Consider the following 20262-nt stretch of genomic DNA (forward strand, 5'->3'; position numbering starts at 1 on the left):
AGGGGGGAGGTTGGTTGGCTTACAGGGAAGTAGAGTCAACCCAGGGGGTGGGTTTTCATCAAGGAGAAACAAACAGAACAAACAGAACTGTCACACCATAGCCTGGCCAGTCATGAAACTGGTTTTCAAAGCTTCTCTGATGCGCAGGACACCCAGCTGTGCTCTTCTAATCGCCCTGGTGTCTGGCTGTGCATATTTGGCTGCCAGGCAATTTGCCTCAACCTCCCACCCCACCATAAACGTCTCCCCCTTACTCTCACAGATATTGTGGAGCACACAGCAAGCAGCAATAACAATGGGAATATTGGTTTCTCTGAGGTCTAACCTAGTCAGTAAACTGCGCAAGTGAGCTTTTAAACATCCGAATGCACATTCTACCACCATTCTGCACTTGCTCAGCCTGTAGTTGAACTGCTCCTTACTACTGTCCTGGATGCCTGTGTATGGCTTCATAAGCCATGGCATTAAGGGGTAGGTTGGGTCCCCAAGGATAACTATAGGCATTTCAACATCCCCAATGGTAATTTTCTGGTCTGGGAAGTAAGTTCCTTCCTGCAGCTGTTCAAACAGACCAGAGTTCCTGAAGATGCAAGCGTCATGCACCTTTCCCGGCCATCCCACATTGATGTCGGTGAAGTGCTTGCAGCACCATTGAAAAGTACCCCTTGCGGTTTATGTACTGGCTGCCAAGGTGGTCCGGTACCAAGATAGGGATATACGTCTATCGCCCCACCACAGTTAGGGAACCCCATTGCAGCAAAGCCATCCACTATGACCTGCAGAGTCACTACCCTTGATAGCAGCAGCTCAGTGATTGCGTTGGCTACTTGGATCACAGCAGCCCCCACTGTAGATTTACCCACTCCAAATTGATTTCCGACTGACCGGTAGCTGTCTGGCATTGCAAGCTTCCAGAGGGCTATCGCCACTCGCTTCTCAACTGTGAGGGCTGCTCTCATCTTGGTGTTCTTGCACTTCAGGGCAGGGGAAAGCAAGTCACAAAGTTCCATGAAAGTGCCCTTACGCATGCAAAAGTTTCGCAGCAACTGGGAATTATCCCAGACCTGAAACACTATGCGGTCCCACCAGTCTGTGCTTGTTTCCCAGGCCCAGAATTGGCATTCCACATCATGCACCTGCCCCATTACCACCATGATATCCAAATTGCCAGGGCCCATGCTTTGAGAGAATTCTGTGTCCATGTCCTCATCACTATCGTGATCGCGCTGTCGTCATCTCCTCGCCTGCTGTTGCAGGTTCTGCACATACTGCAGGATAATGCGCAAGGTGTTGTTTGCAATTCTCACAACAGCAGTGGTGAGCTGAGCGGGCTCCATGCTTGCCATGGTATGGCTTCTGCAGGAGAGCAGAGTTGCAGCGGAAGCAGTGGAGGACGACGGTTAGCACCATGCACATTTCCCGAGGAAGAACACAAGTACCCGGGAGCATGACAGACAACATGGAGAAATTCGCTATTGAGACAAGAGCAGCAGAGCAGAGTTGTAGCGGAAGCGGTGGATGATGACGGTCCTACTGCACCGTCTGCTGACAGCAGTATGGCATCTGCACGGAGAAAAGACGTGAAATGATTTGTCTGCCGTTGCTTTCATGGAGGGAGGGGCGACTGACGACGTACCCAAAACCACCTGTGACAATATTTTTGCCCTATCAGGCATTGGGAGCTCAACCCAGAATTCCAGTGGGCAGCGGAGAGTGCAGGAACTGTGGGATAGCTACCCACAGTACAACACTCCGAAAGTCGACGCTAGCCCGGTGCTGTGGACGCACTCTGCTGACTTAATGCATTTAGTGTGGAATACGCAATTGACTGTATAAAATTTATTTCTAAAAATCGACTTCTATAAGATCGACCTAATTTCATAGTGTAGACATACCCTTAGAACAGTCAACTGTATATCTGCTATATGGGAAATGGATAAGCACTCAGCAAGCTGCAGTTCAAGGACAAATACAGTGAAATTGTTAAAGCATAAGAAACATTTAAACAATTCTTTAGAAAGCGTTGTGAAAAGATAATAAAAGAGTAGGCTTCTGACTATATCCTATGAGGCCAAAAGGCTCCTGAGTCAAATTCACTGCTGGGAGGAGCGGATGTAAAATGTAATTGCACCTGCTTGTGCCAAGGCTGAATTTGTCCCAATGTCTTACATCAGTCTAAAGTCACAGGTGAATGGAATTCTACCTAGTGCTTGGTGAAAACGGTTCATGCTGAATCAGCAGCCTTCCACATTTATTAGGCCCAAATAACAGTTTGTTTAAAAGAGTTAAGAAGCTCTCTGATTGTTGTTACTTACCTTAGGGGAGTGTAGCTCTCTCTGTCTTAAAGAAGGATTCAAGTTTATTTAAGCAGATTTGGTACTTTCCTAAATGCAGTGGCCCAAATTAATCTATACTATGACTCAACTGGCTTCAGTGAGTGGATTTGGCTCACTGGGTATTTTATCTCCTGCAGAACTGAATGCTACAATTTTAACCAAAGCAAGCAAGCAAGCAAAAGATTGTGCTCCATATAAACAATTAACCTGCACACTTCAGAATGACACCTTAAAGCCTTGTGCCTTGGAATATTCTTAGTTCTATCTTGTAACTCTCAGTGTTTCCTGTTAGGGATGTACCCCTTGGATTTCTGTCAATGTCCACTTAAAACACATCCCACCTCTGCAAAGGCATTCACAGAATCAGATCCCTAGGGTTTACCTCCTTCTTCTTCACCTCTTCAGTGGACTTGCTGCCTGAATCCTGCCTTCCCAAGCTCCTAAGTCTCATTATGGTTCTAGCCACTTTCTTTGGTTTCTCCCAGTATGCTTAGCGATGGAAAGAGTAAGGGGAGCCCAACTCCTTTGTCATGGAATTCACTCAGTGTGTTACTCTTCAGAAAGCATTCTTTCCATGACACCCTATTGACACAGCCATCACTGCAGGAAATAATCCATTCTCTTTGTATAGCTCACTTTTGGATGATGAATCAAAACAACCTGTGGGAAAGACACCCCCCTCCCCCCGCATAGCTGCGATCAACTTTCTAGTGTGGTTTCTTTGGTTTCCAGTGGAGTTGAAGGTTCTGTGTATTTTCAGAATAATGTGACTTTGCTCTTGAGTGCAGCCTGTCGTTATATGGTAAGGGCAATGCAGTCATCGCCTCGACAACATTTTTAAACCACAACCTAATGGGAATGATGTCATAGTATTTCTTCAGGCTTTTTATACTCTGATTCAGGAGATACGGTTTAACACTCCATGGGCAGTATAGCTTGTGACTAGGGCTGTCAAATGATTAAAAAAAATAATCACAATTAATCGTGAGATAAAAAAATAGTTGCGTTTAATTGCAGTATTAATCATACTGTTAAACAATAATAGAATACCATTTTAAATTCAGCTTGGAAGCATGTCCTCTGGAATGGTGGCCGAAGCATGAAGGGGCATACGAATGTTTAGCATATCTGGCATGTAAATACCTTGCAATGCTGGCGACAACAGTGCCATGCGAATGCCTGTTCTCACTTTCAGGTAACATTGTAAATAAGAAGCGGGCAGCATTATCTCCCATAAATGTAAACAACCTTGTTTGTCTGAGCGATTGGCTGAACAAGAAGTAGGACTGAGTGGACTTGTAGGCTCTAAAGCTTTACATTGATTTGTTTTTGAGAGCAGTTATTTAAAAAATGTAAGTTGAACTTTCACAATAGAAAGTTTGCACTGTGATACTTGTATGAGATGAATTGAAAAATACTATTTATTTTGTTTATCTTTTTTACAGTGCAAATATTTGTAATAAAAATAATATAAAGTGAGCACTGTATACTTTGTATTCTGTGTTGTAATTGAAATCAATATATTTGTAAATGTAGGGAAACATCTAAAATATTTATAATAAATTTAAATTGGCATTCTATTATTGTTTAATACTGCGATTAAAATTGCGATTAATCGTGACTATTTTTTAATTTAGTTAATTTGTTTTGAGTTAATTGCTTAAGTGAACTGCAATTAATTGACAGACCTGGTTGGGACGTGATAATGGAATGCTCTCTTTATGCACAGAACATGCTATGAAATTCAGTCAAACTCCAGTGTACCAAGAGAAAAACATAATCTGTTGGTAGACAATTCACAGATCAAAAAAGGCATAATTCAGTGAATAGAACTGATTTTGAATTATCTGTTCAGTGCTGCCGAAGGATAGTTACTGACTCTGTGTATGGAATTCCTGCAACCAGTTCTAAATCATATATGATAGGAACAATTCCTGCCTTGTACACAGCAGAATATGTAGACAATCCCATGGACAGACTGGGGTGATGTTCATGGCTATGCTATTCAGCTCAGATGCAATAAAAGCCCACTGAGTCTAGAAATCTTGGTGTAACCTAAAGACCCTATACAATATGGAACAATGATCTATTTTCTTGTCCTCTTGTATATGTGGTTCTAACTCTGCATTCCTCCTAGCAGCCAGATGACTGGAACATTTGTAAATTAGCATTCTTTTTCCTCCTCTGGCTGTCCAAACTGCTCTATAAAATAGGTTTAAAACAGTGGTGTTAATAGAAATCTTCCCAAATTTTATTTAACATTTATTTTGAAAAGTTTAAAAGAGAGAGTGAGTTTATTTGTTAGTTCCTTTTCCATTTGTCTAAAACACCGTGCATCGAATGTGTCCCTGCTGTGTCTTCATTAAGCTGTATAGCTATATTCCAGGGTTTATGGCTTGTCTTCACTGCCGGGGTAAGTCGACCTAAATTATGCTATTCCGGCTATGTGAATAACATAGCTGGAGTTGACGTAGCTTAGGTTGACTTACTACAGTGTCTTCACTGTGCTGCGTTGATGGGAGACGCTCTCCCATCAACTTAACTTATTCTTCTCAGAGAGGTGGAGTACCGGAGTTGACCGGAGAGCACTCTGCCGTCAATTTAGCGGGTCTTCACTAGACCCGCTAAATTGACCCCCTCTGCATCAATTGCAGCAGTGTTGTTCTTCCTGGTAGTGAAGACAAGCCCTCAGTTTGGCCCATTATGGGTGGGATTTTCAGAAGCATCTCAGAGGTTTAGCATGAGTCATACTGCAAGTCAGTGGGACATGTGCTTCTAAATCCTGTAGGCTGAAAATCTCCACCCTGTGCTGGCTGTTTCCAGTGAGTCACAGAATGAAAGCGGCACTATAAAATCTGAACGGGATTCTATGGCAGAGGGAATCATTTTGGACAGGTGATCTGAAGTACCTAACACGTTTGTTACAGTTAAGTGGGATCGTGTAGTTAAAATAACTACCTGTTTGTAAATGAATTGTCTCTTACAGTCTGATCCAAAGCCCACTGAAGTTAATGGAAGTCTTTTCAGCAGGCTTTCAGCAGTTAACTTCAGCAGGCTTTGGATCTGGCTCCACTAAGGAGATACCCATAGTGAAGCCAATTTCACTTGAAATACCTTTCTTTGGTAGGTTTTGGGTAATCACTCACATTAATCTGGGAGCCTTAATGAGCCCAGCTTTGTTTCCCCAGTTTGCACCTGCACTTGTGCCATGGCCCCAGGTGGTGTTCACTTTCCTTTAGCTGAGAGAGGTGGGATGTGATTTCCTTCAGAGTTCATCGTTGTGACCTCTGGGCCAGGGAAAGGACTAACACAGAGGTTAATACAAGCCACTTCCTTCCCTCCTGGTTCAGAAAATCCAGCCGTTGTTGTGTTGGGGAAGGATACACCAGACCTGGGAATCAAACCTGGCTCCCTTGTGTTACAGTGTATAGCATTAGCTATGGGCTTATACAAGATCATTTCCATTTTTACTTAGAATCGGGTATTTTTCTTTCTTTCTCCAATGTGGCTTTTTACTTTGAAATGATTTCAATATTCTTGAAAGTTTCTAAATTGACAACCCTGGAGATGGAATCTCCTTTAGCCCCAGAACAGTATAATTACAGGGACCATGAATGAAACAGCCTAGTGAAAATCCTCCAAGTATTTCTCCCTCAGTATATCTCAACCCTGGTCTGAAGAGGGGGAGTTTAGTCTTCAAACTGATGACTTCCTTGGCCTCTGCGGATTAGTGCTGGTGGATGGTATGAGCAATTGTCCACTAGGATCCAGCATGAGAGCACCAAGACTTTTCACACAGGCTAGCTTCGCTCGCTAGTACAGCTTATGCCAGTAGATGTAGGTGGTGATGCTGACAAGAAGCCTTGTTGTGGGATTTGTTTTGTGTTAGGTGATTTTTCTGAAGATTTGATGAAAAACAGAACTTGTGGTTTCTAATAGATACTATGGTCAGAAGGGATCAGTGCCATCATCTAGTCTGACCTATATAGTGCAGGCCATAGGATTCCCTGAATTAATTCCTGCTTGAAGTCCAGTAGCTGTGGTTGAACGAAAGCAGATATTTTAGAAAAACATCCAATCTTTATTTAAAAATTGCCAGTGATGGAGAATCTACCACAGCCCGTGGTAAATTGTTCCAATAGTTAGTTACCCTCATTGTTAAAATTGTGCACCTTATTTCCAGTCTGAATTTGTCTAGCTTCAGCTTCCAACCTTTGGATCTAGTTATACATTTGTCTGCTAGATTGAAGAGCCCATTATCAAATTTTTGCTCCTCGTGTCGGTACTTATAGATGGTGATCAAGTCACCGCTTAACCTTTTCTTTGTTATGCTAAATAGATCATGAAATCAGTGAATGTGTAAAGTTCAGCACTTTCCTTGACTTGCTAAATCTTTTTCCTTTAAAGCTCTGCACAATATGACTTTGTCTGTCAGGAAAAGAAATAATCTGTCACTAAATTGTTGCTGCGACTAATTTTCTGTGACTAAACATTGGGAGTCCTTCAGCTCAGGGAAAGTGCTCTTATAAACAGAATGAGAGATTCTCTTCAATAGACGCAGAAGGGGAATGAGGATATCCTATTTGCCTGCCCATTTGTGAGAGTCCTACAAGTACCTAACCTGCTTATGAGTATTTCAGATGCTTGGTTTTCTACCTTGAGTGACATCCCTACAGAAAATATTTGGTAAACTGGGAAGTTATGCTACACTGCCATGGCAGACGTTGCTGATTGTTCAACATAGTGATATCACTTTGGAAAGTAGCTCATGTTCTTGTAGAGTTATTTCTTGAAGATACTTCATTAAATATTGTCTGTTACATTGCTTGAGAGGCTCTGACTCGAGCTGTGCAAAACTAACTGGTTGCACTTCGCAGGGGTTTACGAGAGCATTTTGTTTGGCTTCATCCCTTAGTTTAGGTCGGCGATTCAAGGTTTGAACGAAGCCAAAATCTCCATGTAAAACTTTGTCAAAATGGCCAAGTTTTATCTGGTTTTGTGTGGAAACTATGCAAAGCTGAACATTTTATCATGATTTTGTTGCAAAGCTACAAATCAGCTTGTGTTAATTCAAAATGGGGCTTATATTTTCCTGAAAGGTTCTTAAACCTTATTTCAAGAAACATGATCTAAATCTCAGGCTTTTTAGCAAATCTGAAAGAAGATGAGTTTCAAGTGGCTTTGAGTTTTGCTGTGAATATTTCAGTGTTATAGTCAGGACTTATTCTCCCTTAGGAATCAAGGAATTTGCAGAACTTTTGTTTTTAGTGTTCTACAGTAATTTAGATGCAAACAATGATCCCTTGATCTTAGAAACAGAATCTTCCTCTAATAAGCACTTACTAGTATCCCTTCCCCTAACTGTCCTGGCTAAGAGCCAGACTGGTGGAGGTTAGTAGACATCAGGATTCACCCATTTTCTGTGTGGCCATTTGGAATTCTTATCCATGATGATCTCATAGAAAAACATGTTAGAGCAGCAATGGAATCTTGAAGACCAGTTTCTGCTTCCCACGTGAGAGTGTTAATTGTTCAAGATAGATTCCTAGGAAGGCTTGGTCTGCAGATTTCCTTTTGATCACCCTGAGATGAAAATCCAGGTGACCACATTCATATTTCGCATGGAGTATTCAAGATCATGCATCTCAGATGCCCTGGCTATGTCTCACCACATGCTGGCCAGAGTAGCTGGGTGGGCACACAGAGAGGAGCTAACAGCTTCAGGAAAAGGGGTGAAGTAACCAGAGCAAGGGAGGAGTCATGACTGTTTAAGTCACAGTTCATTCTGTTCCTGGAGCAGTACAGCTGCACGCCAACCCTTCTACAAGGCAGATTGCAAAGTTACAATCTATCTCTCTGGGACTGCAGACAGAATCTTCCTGCACTGAATCCAACACCAGAAAAAAGTAACAGATTGTTTAGGTGTAAACCGCCAAATAAATAAATAGCTTTCCCCAGTTTACTGAGTTTCATCTGCTTGGCAGACTGGACATAAGCATCCAGACGTTTGGGTGCTGATCTGAATTTGAACCTCTGTACCTTCCGAGCTGTGCCCGTTATATTAGTGTTGCTGTCCCTCGACTGGTTTGGAAAGCCGGTTTTGTTTCAATGGCTCACACCCAGCTCTCTTTTCTAAATCTCCACATGTCACACTGCTATACAGACAGGACACCTGCCGTGTTGCTGCTTGCTTATTGCAACTCCCATGCAGTCCAGCAAAGTTTTAAACAAAAGTCTTTTGTATTATATTAATAAGCTTTCAGCACTCCTCAGTACAGTGTGTTGTCCTGGGGGTAAATCGTGTATATCAAAATCCCTTATACGTGAAAGTTTGTTTTCATATCTGACCAGCTTCTGTCTTGAAGCCCTTTTGTCATGTTGTAATAAAATATTTTGCTTATTGTTGACCAGCGCTGCAGTCATGATACAGGAATCACTTTGCTGAATAGAACAGCATTTTTCTAAGAAGCTTTCTTTGAAATAATTTCTGTTGGCCTCTTCCAACTGTCAACGGACTTTGACTCTCTGTACATTAAAACAATAGTAGCGACTCCATAAATAAATAAATTAGCGGCAACGCCGTGAAGCCGTCATTTCAATGAAAAGTAAAGAATTCTCTCATAACACTAAATCATAAAAACTCTTTTATATTATTAGTTATCTCCCAGCCTGTGTTTTGGAACATAATTTAAAGTGGCTTTGTGTTAAAAGCACTGATTAAACTCTGATGTATGTAATGCTGGAAATTTTGAATGAAAGTATTGACATTCCGCTGTGTCAATATCGTATAGCCCAATGCCTGGCAGATATTAAATAAATGCTTTTCTGCATAAGGCTGCTGGGATAATGTCCTGTCATTGTGTACAAGTAAATAAAGCCCTAAGACAGAGACACCTTTTGTATGAACTTGAGCCATTGTTACTGTTTTCATTTGTTCTCTACCCATTTCTGCAATCGGCTGCAAAACTCAAGTTATGGGATTGTGAGATGCTATTTAAATCAAATAGGGGTTGATGACTGCTTAAGGCTAAGGAAGCCTACAATTTTTAAGGCCAGATTTCACACTGAATAGTACCTTCCTCTCTTGGAGTAATCCCACTGAGTAAAGGTTACTACTCAACCTGAGTAAGGGTACCAGAATCTAGCCCTTTGTGGTTTGGCAAAGCAGTTTGTGGGACATGGCTTGACTTTACAGTCGGGCTTTTATACCTGAAATATACAAGGATCCAATTTTGCTCTGTGCATTTTTATACAAGAAACAGAAATATTCCTAATTATTTTAAACCATTTTGGTTCAAATAACATTTTTGCTGTTTCCAAGAGCAAATGGGACACTTTTGTTGTTTTCAGCAGCCACATGGAATTTTATATTGAGAAATAATTGGGAAGCTGAGTAAAATTTTCAGAAGTATCTAAGTGACTTAGGAGCCTAATTTCTATTTTCAAAACTGACTTATGCACTTAGGAGCCCAAGTCCAATTGACTTTCAATGAGACAAGTTAAAATTTCCAAAAGTGCCTAATAACTTAGGCTTGTAAATCGCCCTTTCAAAGAGACTTGGGCACTCATATCCTAAATCCTGTTGACTTTCAGTGAGACTTAGGCTCCTAAGGCCCAGATTTTTAAAGCTAATTAAGCACTTAAAGATGCAGATAGGCACCTTCTGGGATTTTCAAAGGTGCCTAGATGTCTAACTCGTATTGACTTCAATGGGAGCACAGTTTAAGCCAAAGTTGAGCACTTTTGAAAATCCTATTCATAAAAGCTTCACGGTATTCCCTTAGGACCATAGTGTGCTTGAATCTTACTTACATGTGCAATGGAGGAGGATTGGGAAGGGCACAAAGAACTTAGCTCCTAACCAAGACCAACCCATAATATTGAACACCACTCAAAATCTGATATTTTTACCCAGGGGCTATTTATATATTCCACTACAAAATTGAAAGGATGGAGTCTGTCTCTGGCATGACATTCTTCCTAGTGTTTCTGAAAGTACTAAGGGGCTGGGAGAATGGTTCAGCGATTGGTTCAGATGCTACACACTCCCCCTTTTTAGAAAGAGGTTTGGAAACATTTCCACAGCTCTAATCTGATCTCTGGGAAACCAAAAGGTTAATTGTACAATGTACAGGGGTAAAATAGATTTCCAAGAACATCTGGCACTGTATTATCAGATCTGAAATGAGATTAATGCCAATCTCTTGGGACAGGGCACTTGGGAACACAACACAAGCATTTGCCAGCCACCACAGGGAAAGTGAGCAAGTTTCTTTTTTGGCATTAATGTAGGTTTGGGTTTTTCTTTGGGGGGTGGGGAGGGGGGAGGTTTGCTTTGAGACATACTGCATGTGGGGCTGGTTTAGATGCTTTTCCTCTTACTTCATTCCCATGAGCACACTTTAGGTAGAATTGTGCTATAGGACACTTGGTCTTTCCTGTTCCACTATATTGGACACAGTTCCTGTCTTATATGCCAGCCTTCTTGCCCACCCGGCAACAAATCTGGTACCATGGGAAGAAATGTGGGCAAGGGGACATCAGATAGAGCAGATGCACTGTCTTCTAAACCATGCATGCACCTTTGAAAGTCATGAGCATTTAAACAAAAGACATATTAAACATTATTCATCTCTAAACACAGACATTAACCCTTAGATCTGAAGAGGTGTAATTAGGGATTGGTGACTTGCAAAGGCTTGGTGGAGTAGGTTTTGGTTCAGCTGAGCATTCTAAAGTTGCCGAGCTGGGCTGGGAATCTGTGATTTCCAGGCCTCTTACTTCTGATCTCAGCCGGAAATACTCCAGTAATAGTCTTTCCCCTGGTGACGTGGTGCTTTGGGTTCTGATTCAGGACAGAAAACAGAAGCAAGAAACACACTTGCCTGGAAAAGGTGCATTGTAGTAGGTTCTGTAAAAGGGGAAAGGCTGAGGCTAGCATGTATGTGTGTTGGGGGGGAAGGTCACTCATTTTATCTCAACCAAGTTTCCTTTCTGAAGCTATGATCTGATCTAAACCGTCTTACACATCCCATCTGAATTATTTCTTCTTCACTGTTTGGCGAAGAAATGGTAATGAATAGTGACACAGGCTTATACCCATACTGGAAAGTCCAAGTGAAGGGACTCTCTCCTAGCCATGCGATTACTGTAGCTGATGGCTCACTTTCACTGGTTTATCTGCCTGATGGGTGACACTTTGGTATCTTTAATATGTCACTTTGGTATCTTTAATATGTCACAGGTTCTGACATTATTTGGCAGGTCTTTAGATTGAATATCAGTTTTAAAGCTGGTACAGATGTGTGAGGAGACTGTAGAGGGCAGTATGAGACCATTGGTGATGCATGCTGCTAAGTCTACAGGAGGTGTGCTGCTCTTAATATAGGTCACCTGTAGGGAGTTCCAAGGGTGTTTCAAAAAATTATATGGGAAAACTGGCCTATTGGATTTACACTAAAGGTCTATTTGGCTTCACATAAAACAAATTCTTTATAGAAGGTCTCCCCCTTCCACCTCCCCCCCCAGCCCCTTTCTCTTCCAGTTTGAAAACAACTAGTGCTACTACTGGCTGGGCAGCATGTTTTCACGCTGCAATCAGTCTTCAGGGGAGAGAAGCAAGTTGTGTAAATCCTTCTGCTGACAGTCAAGATGATTTTTAGTCTGTTCACAATGGATTTGAACTTACTGCATTGTGAATTAATGTGACAGCAGTGAGGTGGTGTTCAGAAAATGCTACATACGGCTCTCCAGCACAGCAAGGTAGACGGGGATACGAGAACCAGAGCCAGCGATACTGCCAAAGAAAGCAGCCCCAGTAACAAATATTTTCAGTGGAAGTGGGAGACCAGAGGGGGCGGGCTTTGAGTGACTATGGAGAATTCTTTCCCAGGGGTCTGGCTGGTGGGTCTTGCCCATATGCTCAGGGTCTAACTGATTGCCATATTTGGGGTTAGGAAGGAATTTTTCCCCAGTCAGGTTGGCAGAGATCCCGGGGGCGGGGGGGTTCACCTTCCTCTGCCATGTGAGACATGGGTCACTTGCAGGTTTAAACTAGTTTAAATGGTGGATTCTCTGTAACTCGAAATCTTTAAATCAAGGTTTGAGGACTCCAGTAACTCAGCCAGAGGTTGAAGGCCTGTTACAGAAGTGGGTGGGCGAAGTTCTGTGGCCTGCAATGTGCAGGAGGTCAGACGAGTTGATCATGATGTTCCCCTCTGGCTTTAAATCTAGGATTCTATGAGCATCAATCGACCTTCTTCCATAACTGGGGGTGAAGCAGAGCAATATGGGATGTGGGCAAATATTCTGTTGTTCCCTGCAATACAGGGTTTGGATATATTTACTGCCTGGCAAAGCCATTTACCTTTTCACACCCTCCGCTGGCTGCAAAACATAAGGTTTACGATCTGACCCTTGCTTCTTACTTCCCCAAATAGTGTCCTGCCCTGACAGCCTCAGCAGGCGGATAGGAGATAATGGAAAGTATGTCTATGTAATGGGGAGCGTGGTGTTCAGTAGCAGAGGTGGGGGGGCTGGCAGTTCTGGGTGAGGTGACGGTGCTGCAGAAATATGAGTGGTATGAACAAAAGGGAAGTGGGAGAGGCCACAGAGCACACTGATCGTTCAGGGGACCATTTGGGCTGGGGGCAGTTGCAATGCCTGAGGTTTCTGACTATGGGGAAAGGAAGTACACGCTGGCATATTCCCAGTGCCTTCAGAACAGTCTCACTTTCCTGGATGAAATCATTTTTGAAACGACACCACCAAAGTTGTGAAAAAAAAATGGATTTGTCTTGTCAAACTCTCTGATGCTAAAATTCAGGCCAGTAGGGTTTTTTTAGCCAATGGACATTTTCTGCAATAACACTAGTAATAAAAGGTGGATAGTAAACACACTACTGTCTGAGTTTCTTATTGGGTCTTGCAAGCATTTACTGTGGTGCTTATTCTTTAGCAGAATGAGGATTGAGCCATGAGGGCCCTATCCTGTGAATAGTTACGTTTGTGGATAGCTTTACTTGTGCTAATATTCCCATTGATTTTGATGGTATTATTTGTTTGGATAAAGTTACTTGCATGCGTTAAGTGTTTGCATAATTAGGCCCATAGTTATTACTAAAATATTATTATTTTAATTTTTGTGTGTGCTTCAACAAGAACATGGAGTTGGGTAAAGAATATGGGAGTGTCTACAAGCTGTCTCCTCCATGATAGTGTCCCCTCAATTGCTTTAATCATAAAATATCAGTAATAATAGAGCTTGTCTTCTGATGGTTGCTGGGGGTTTAAACATTATCTGTGAAGTAGATAAGTAGTATTAGGCCTTTGAGGCAGAGCAAAGTAAAGTGAATTTTCCAAGATTTCCTAGCAAGTCAGTGGCAAAGCTGGGACTAGTATTCACCTGACCTGATTGACAGTCCTCTTCTCTAACCATAGACATCCTGGATCAATTTAAACCCAGGCCAAGATGGGTGCAATTCGTATTGCAGTTGGTGGGGGTTGGGACCATTACACTAGGGTTGAGTTTGGGCCCTTGCCTGCGTACTTCTAGCATAGGAGATTTATGGAACAAGTTGCCAAGTTAACCTCTCAAGTTTTATAAATGAATTTATGAGGAAACTAGATGTATTTTATTCCTAAAGAAAGAGAGGGGGATTGAAGGCGATATAGTGTTCAGCTAAGCCCAAAGGGGCCAAGATTATGAAACCAAGTAGCCTTTCTTTCCCTCTAATGCCTTATGTTCATAACTAAGAATTCACTTTGTAAAAAGATAATAAAATGCCAGCATTGTTTCCAGTACATGTTAACACTTTCCTTGCAGGTGATCTGGTAGAGGGCCATGTCATAACTTGGCTGTTAGACAAGCTAAGCAAGAGTTGATGGTGCCACTTTATGAGGAGGAAAGTTCCTTCTTTAGACTGGAGAGTATACATATCACACAGACTTCTTTTGCTATAGGGTAGGAATCCAAGAATCCACTTATGGCAAAATAATCCTGCCATGTTAAAGCTCTGGCCTCAAGCCTCAGCAAGTTGCCAGCATCAACAATGCATTTCCAATGGAAAAAGGAATTTTCTGCTTTTGGCAATGTGCAAATTTTGTATCTGAGCAAAAAAGCTTCCAGATAGTTTGCAGAAGCAAATACCTGCTTTTAAGCTTGAGTTAAGCTGCGCTGATACAAGACACAGTTGTGCAATGGCAATTTACATGTGTTAATAGCATGAGCAAGATCATGCACCCATTCCATTTAGTTCTGAATTCTGAAAAGTCCCACTTCTGCTTTCTGTGGGGGAGTAGACTCGTGAAGTCTCTGAGTTTGATATTGTCAGCTGTCCAGATGTGGCTCACCTTGCTCTGCATGGTCTTATCTTATTAAAAAATTGAATTCTGCCTGAAGCGAGGATTTTAAGTCTATGGATTTCAGGCTTGAAAAGCTTTGCACCAGCCCACAAGTCAGACCTTAACTATCCCACGTTCTTGCAGAAGAGTGAAGGGGAAAGAGAGAAAGAGACGGATCTGTTTACAACAGATAAGCCTTGATTTTTTTTTTTTAGGGGGAAAAAACAAATGATAGGAAATTGATTTATGTGAGTTTGGATCTTGTAGAACCACGAGAAGGATCTCAGAATAGATAATATACTTAGTGGGTGTTCCTAAGTAGATCTGATCAAACATTGCACAAACAATGACTGTGAATATTCATTTGAATTCTGAAGTTTGGTTTAATCACACTTGTGGTCCCTTTTCCCTTACTATTGGCAGACATTTGTGTTGTACATTTTTTCTCACACCAGTGGCTGGAGAATGGCCATTCATCATATAAATACCGGTGACTGCAAGAGTGTTTGTCACTTGTTATTTGCTAGTCATTATTCTCCTGTTCAAAAAGTTTGTCATCCAGTCAGGGAGTCAAAACAGCACCATGTGACTTGAGTAACCAACCATATGCCACGAATAATGAACTGTGAACACTCAAAGTGAAAAGCTTACAAGATCTCATGAGCTGAAATGTATTCACATAAACTCTTTGGGGAATGACAAATGCATTTGTTGAAATCAGAATTAGTTTGTTAACAGAAAAAACATTAAGTATGTCAGACAATTTATTCACAACAAATAATTCAACCAACTCGGTTCCTAATAAGTTGCTCATGGAGATTCCTCTCTTTCTGTTGTGCACAAGAAAGTCCTTGGTGACAAGGGCTGGGTGGCAATAATAATCTTACTGTACAAAATCCTTTTCAGAGACCACCAAAGCCACACTGAAAAACACTGTTACTATTTACCCTATTAATGAATGTGGGAACTGAGAGGTGATCTTGGATCTAATCAGAAATACTACTTTGCATATATGTTGCATTTTTCATTCAAGGCTCTCAAAAGCACTTTCCATACATTAATGAGCTAAGACTCAGAGCACCCCTGTGGGTTAGGCAAGACCTATTTTACAGATGGCTACCCTGAAGCACAGATAGGTTTGGTGACTTTCCCAGGGTCACACAGAGAGTACGTGGCAAAGGAGGAATCCTGACTTCTACTCCTGTTTTCTAACGGTTAGAAGTTAAAAATCTCCAAATAGAGCAGTTTTACACTAATCCAAGAACTGGCAAAGTTCATCTCCATGACACTGGCAATCACAGCTAGTGGAATGATTCACTGAGAATAAATTATTCAATGAATGTAGCTCTTTTTCTTGTTTGTGAACCCGCCCTGATGCTTGTGACTGTATTCACTGGTTACAAGTATTTGCTGCATTGTTTATGTGAACAAATCTCGGCTGTTGGGAGGTACACGAAGAGTTCACTTTGGCTAGTTGCTGTTTGTGAGTCATGAGGTGCGATTTGGTTGTCTTGTTCACGTGACGGGCTGACTGAGACATTTAAAAGACAAACAAATGACAAATAGCAAGTAACAATGAATGAGTAGCCAGTACTGTTGTTTGCTTTTAAGTTTGGGTATTCATATGAAGAACAGCCGTGTCTTGTTCTTGCAAGAAGCTGCTTGACCAACTCTAATGCCAGTCTGCTTGCTTCACTTCAATTTTAACCCCTGGCCTGCACTACTGAAAAAAGTGTGTTCTTAACTCAAGTTAGCTAACGTGGTAATTAACATGAGGTGAAATCTAGGCCGTTTCCAGTTTTCACATGAGTTAACAGGCTGAGGTAAACGTTAGGCTCCCCCATAGTTTGTAACTTGACCTGCATGAAAACTACAAACGGCTTTGTCTTCACCTTGTATTCATTACCATATGTTAGTGTTTGTGTTAGAACACTCATCTAACATTTGTGTTAGAACACTCTTTCCCCCCTAGATGATTGTAGAGAAGGGGAAGGAATTCTTAGTTCTGATCCAGCATCCCTCTCTGATGTCATTTTGGGACAGTCCCTTGACAATACCTGGAATGAGTACTCAAACTTACAGCTACCACTGACTAGGATTTCTCCTCCAAATTATTACTGCACCATGGAATGAGCATGCACATTACTGCAGACATGCCCTCTACTTCCCTTGCAAAAAACATTCTGGAATTTGGCGAAGTTTTGGTAAAGGCATCAAGATGGAAAACCATGACCAGAGATCCTCAGATGGTGTAAATTGGTATTAACCTCAAAGGCCCTCCAGTGTGTTATTCCGTATCAGTTCTGAGCGACCATGTGTACCTAAATAGGAAACCAGATGTTAAAAGTGAGCCTCTCCTTTGTTGCTGCAGAAATCTCACTCTCTTGGTAGCTGCTTTCTCTTGACAGACTTTGTACTGGAAGAAGGAACAGGCTGACCCTAACTCCCATTGAGTAAACAGTGCCTCCATCCCATGCATCTCAATGAGAGTATCCATCAGCCAAAAACTTTACGGTAAGAACTTCACAGGCCTGATTCTCGTTTACACTAAGGCCCTGATATACTACAACGGCAAATATAAATATAAATCCACTTTCCATGTCTGGAGCAGTATAACTGGGAATCAGGACTTTCATTTTTATAATCCATGCCAGTGAAACTATATTTTTAAATAACAAGAGGTAGGAATATTTCATGTTAATTCAACAGGAAAAATAAGATCTCACTTTTTGGAGTCCAGTATTTAAGCATATAAAGAATATACTCTGCACCAAATTCTATGCATTCTTACCCATGCACTATGATCACACAGGTTGTAAGTCAATGCACAACTTGACCTACAATATGTACACACATCATTAGCTGGTGATGGATAGCGAGCCTGAAATAGCTTTAAATTAACAAAAGTGCATATAGTTGGTTTTGGCCTCCTTTTGAAGTGCTTTTAGAGAGACACAGATCTAAAACCAGCTCCCTGCAGCTGCAGTGAGAATGTGAAAACTCAGAAAGCAGCTGCAAGGGGTTTGTTTTTACATTTCATACCCTGTGCTTCTTTAAAAGGACTCTGAAGAGACACTGGGGCGGGGCTGCAGTAGACCCAGGCACCTCAAAGAAATGTACATGTAGGGCCCAATCCTGCAGACCTTGCTCAGAATTCCCACGGAAGCACTGGAGAGTTAGCTTGCTACGCCAGTGGGTCTCATTGTGCCCCACTTGTGGGAGGAGACAGGGACGGGGCTAACCTGTTGTAGGATTCTCCTCCCAGAGATTTCTCCATGATTTTTTCATCTGGGGAGTGCGTGTGTCTGGCACTGCCGCAGGCCCTGTCTCCAAACGTTGTGGATCCATTGGGATCAGTGTGAGACGAGGGATTTTCCATGCAGATGCTTTTTGCTTCCACAACAGCTCTGGCCGCCTGTATCTCTGGCCACAAGAATCGTTTAGAAGGGATAATTCTGAATCCCCGCCCCCCATGTACCTGTTACAATCTTTTTGGTGATATGGCGGGATTTGAATACATCATCTACTCTGGGATTTACAGTTGCATGGGATATTCTGACCTGTTTGTTCTGTATATGTATTTGTATCAGCAGCTTCCCCCCCAGTGGCCCTCTTGCTGTGTTGGCTGAGTGGAGTGGGGCAGGGCCCTGGACCCTGCTCCTTTTGGGTCGACCAGCGTTGCTAGCCAGGAGCAGTCCATGTGCTAAATGGGATGCTAGGAGCAACCCCGTCCAGAGTGCAACACGGGACGTTCCCTGCAGACCCATGCGAGGCTGAGCACAGCTTAGCCCTCACTGTTTATTTCAGTGGCAGTAAAAACAGAGCGATGGCCTCTGGATTTGGTTTGTTCATTCAGAGGAAGTCTTGCCTGCCTAAGGACTGAGCATGAAATAACTAGAGAGTAAAGGTGGGGTTAGGGTGCAACCCACTGATGATACTGGAAATGGATTAAGATTGAAACTCCACATCCAAATACCCTCAGACTTTGGGAGGATTGGATTTAGATTTCCCTGGTATTGTCCCATCACCAAATAATACTGTTACTGTTGGCTGCCGCCACCAGGCCAGGTGTTGTCTCTAGAAACACTAAGTAGTGATGGAAGGTCCTCAAAAGGTTCAGTGCTTCATTTTTGGCTGAACACTCAGAAGTTAGTTGCAGGGGTAAAGGGAGACAGAGCAGAGAGGAGCACAGTTCCCCTCCTCTCTTAAGTCAGAGCGAGAGCTCCCCCACCTAATTGCTGCTTACCTGAACCTTATCCAAAATTTCTGTGTGTCTTCTGCTTTCACAACTGGACTGGAAAGCTCAGACTTCCTTATGAGATTTCCCATTCTTCTTGCCCTTCTTGGATCAGCGGTAGCCCAACAACTGTCTTCCCTACAGCATGCCTGTGGTTTTGCTTCAGGTTGATTAGCACTTGGTGTGAAATAGAAAAATAATAAAAAGTTATTAGGATGGATTTGAACCTGCATAAAGTTCATTCCAATTTCTGAGTTGAAAGTCTGGGTCGGTTTTGTCCAAAGCTATTGTCTACCGCCTCTGCTGAAAACATGTGGTAATCTCAGAAGCATGGAGTGTGATCTCAGGTGCCTCTGTCATGCTCACATACTCTGCTGGTTGGTGTGTATGTTTGCCTTGTTTTTAGTTTGCAAACTGAAATAAATCCTCATTTTTCTGGTATGGAAACTATGGGATGGGCTTGAATCAAACTCCCTGATCTGAACACCGCTGGTCTTGGGATGTGTGAATTCTAGATCTGGATCTAAACCTGAATTTTGCAGCTTCAGCACATACTGATGATACTGGATTATGAAATTATGGATCTGTTTTTCAGAGATGCAGAAAACCTGCAGCTCGGAGTTGTGGCTTCTTAGCACTTCTGAAAATGAGATCCAAGATGCCACGTTCCCTTTGAAATGCTCATATTGAATGAGGAACTAAATATGAAGTGAGAAGAATGTGTCTGATTGTCCATTGAAATCCACTTGTGTAAATCAGGAGTAAGTGCAGTGACTCGATGCCTCTACTGACTTCAGTAGAATTACTCCTGATTTATACCAGTATAAGGGTATGTCTACACAGCAAAAGCTGGGCATGGGCTAGCCTACCCAAGCTAGCTTGAATCCAATTAGGGTGGGTAGCAATAGCAATGAAGACAGCGCAGCATTGACTTCAGCATGAGTAGTACAACCTGGCATAGAACCTGGGTACGTACTTGCTAGCCTGTTTTTAAGTCTGCACTGCGGTCTTCACTGCAACAGTTGCCTACTGCGTTAGCTGGATACAAGCTTGCTCAAGTAGTCTAGCCTGTGCTCAGCTTCCGCTGTGTGGACGTACCCTCAGGCAAAAGAGAATCAGGTCCAAAACTTCAGTTGCTTAATTTTACTTTGAGATGACAAGATCTCTACCTAAGTTTAAAAACAATACAGAAGAGGAAGAGGAAACAAAAAAGAAAAGAAATACAGATGTTTCTATTCTCTGCCTCTCAGGATGGAGTTTCCTAAAAGACACAAATGTTCGATTACAACACCCTTGTATTTAATTATTGTAGATATTTAATCCATCATGATATGGAGAAAAGAAAAT

This window comes from Lepidochelys kempii, chromosome 3 (genome assembly GCF_965140265.1).
Source record: "Lepidochelys kempii isolate rLepKem1 chromosome 3, rLepKem1.hap2, whole genome shotgun sequence".
In the NCBI taxonomy this organism is placed as follows: domain Eukaryota; kingdom Metazoa; phylum Chordata; order Testudines; family Cheloniidae; genus Lepidochelys; species Lepidochelys kempii.